Genomic DNA, 2,443 nt, shown 5'->3' on the forward strand with positions numbered 1-2,443 from the left:
TTCCATTTTTCGACTGACTTTGGGTTGCCTTTGTTCTTTTTTTTTTTTCTAGTTCCCTAAGGTGTGATTTTAGGTTTTTTACTTGGGGTCTCTCTCATTTCTTGATAGAAGCCTGTAATAATATAAAATTTTCTTTTGTTTCTGTTTTTGCTGCATTCCAGAATTTTTGATATGTCATATTGTCATTTTAATTTGTTTGTATATATCTTTTGATCTCTGCTTTGATTTCTTCTTTGTCTCAGTTATTTTTTAGAAGTATGTTGTTTAATTTCCACATTTTTGTGGATTTCTTTTTACAATAGAATTCTAATTTCAAAACCTTAAGTTCAGAAAATACGCTTGGTATAAGTGCAACTTTCCTGATTTTGTTGATGTTAGTTTTGTGGCCCAACATACTGTCTGTCCTTGAGAATGTTCCAAGCACAATGAATAAGCATGTATAATCTGATATTTTGGGATAAAATGTATTATAAATGTCAATTATGTACATTTAGTCCAGAGTATCATTCAAGGCTGATATTTCTTTGTTGATTTCCTGCTTGACTGATTTATTTAAAGAAGTGAGTGCTGTGTTGAAATCTCCAAGTATACCTGTGTTTTTGTTTGCTTCTATATTTAAATTAGTTAGTAGATGTGTTGTATGTTCTGGTTCTTCCTGGTTTGGTGTATATATATTAAGAAGTGTTATGTCTTCTTGATACAATGTTCCCTTTATCTTTATGAAATGTCCATCTTTGTCTCTGGTTACTATTGTTTTATTGAAGTCAGCATTGTCAGATATGAGTATGGCTATACTGGCTTTTATTTTGGACACTATGTGCCTTGAGAATCGTTTTCCAACATTTTACTTTGAATCTACCTTTGTCCTTGTTGTTTAGATGAGTTGAGTTTTACTATTAATCCAATCTGCTACTCTGTATCTCTTCTTTGCTTTTTTTTTTTTTTTTTTGTATTTTTCTTAAGTTGGAAATGCGGAGGCAGTCAGACAGACTTCCGCATGTGCCTGACTGAGATCCACCCAGCATGCCCACCAGGGAGTGATGCTCTGCCCCTCTGAGGCGTTGCTCTGTTGCAACCAGAGCCATTCTAGTGCCTGAGGCAGAGGCCATAGAGCAATCCTCAGTGCCCGGGCTGACTTTGCTCCAATGGAGCCTTGGCTGCAGGAGGGGAAGAGAGAGACAGAAAGGAAGGAGAAGGAGAGGGGTAGAGAAGCAGATGGGCACTTCTCCTGTGTGCACTGGTTGGGAATCGAACCCAGGACTCCTGCACGCGAGGCCGATGCTCTACCACTGAGCCAACAGGCCAGCGCTTGTATCTCTTCTTTGGTGAGTTCATTCCATTTATATTTAGGGTAATTATTGACACTTCAGGATATACTATACCCATTTTTCTGCTTTGTTCTCTTGTAGCTCTGTATCTTGTTTTGTTCTCTTTCTGTTTTTTTCAGGTTTTTTTTTTGTTTGTTTGTTTGATGGTATTCCATACTTCTTTCCTTTATTTCTTCTTTTTTAAGCTGTGTGATTTATGAGTGGTTTTTTTGTGGGTGGTTACCATTATGTTAAAAAATACGCATATATACAGAGTCCTTTCTCATATAAGTGCTTCTATACTCCATTAACATTTGTTATTGACAATCTTTATCCTCTCCCCTTCTGTTATTGTTTTTGCAGATTATACTTGTTTTTATTGTGACCTTGTTGGAGATTTTATTTGTAGTTTTGATTTATTTTGTTCTTTGTGTCTGGTCAAATAACCCCTTAAATATTTTCTGATGTGGTGATTTTTTAGTAAAAAATTCCCTCAGCATCTCTATGTCTTTAAAAGTTTTTATTTCTCCTTTATACTTGAAGGATAACTTTGATGTACATAATATTCTTTTTTTTAATAATTTTATTTTTTAATGGGGCGACATCAATAAATCAGAATACATATATTCAAAGATAACAAGTCCAGGTTATCTTGTCATTCAATTATGTTGCATAGCCATCACCCAAAGTCAGATTGTCCTCTGTCACCTTCTATCTAGTTTTCTTTGTGCCCCTCCCCCTCCCCCTTTACATCTCCCTTCCCCCCCCCCGTAACCACCACACTCTTATCAATGTGTCTTAGATTCACTTTTATGTCCCACCTACGTATGGAATAATGCAGTTCCTGGTTTTTTCTGATTTACTTATTCCGCTTCGTATCATGTTATCAAGATCCCACCATTTTGCTGTAAATGATCCGATGTCATCATTTCTTATGGCTGAGTAGTATTTCATAGTGTATATGTGCCACATCTTCTTTATCCAGTCATCTATTGACGGGCTTTTTGGTTGTTTCCATGTCCTGGCCACTGTGAACAATGCTGCAATGAACATGGGGCTGCATGTGTCTTTACGTATTAATGTTTCTGAGTTTTGGGGGTATATACCCAGTAGAGGGATTGCTGGGTCATAAGGTA

The 2,443-nt window shown here is 36.4% G+C and overlaps 1 non-coding gene across 1 annotated transcript; it reads right to left on the bottom strand.

Annotated features, from left to right (window-relative positions):
* Window positions 1-1,233: 1,233 nt before the first annotated feature.
* TRNAA-CGC (transfer RNA alanine (anticodon CGC)) lies at window positions 1,234-1,309 on the bottom strand. The gene has a single exon. It is a non-coding gene; the product is annotated as a tRNA-Ala (tRNA).
* Between the last annotated feature and the right edge of the window lie 1,134 nt (window positions 1,310-2,443).

Source organism: Saccopteryx leptura, chromosome X, assembly GCF_036850995.1.
Source record: "Saccopteryx leptura isolate mSacLep1 chromosome X, mSacLep1_pri_phased_curated, whole genome shotgun sequence".
NCBI classification, from domain to species: domain Eukaryota; kingdom Metazoa; phylum Chordata; class Mammalia; order Chiroptera; family Emballonuridae; genus Saccopteryx; species Saccopteryx leptura.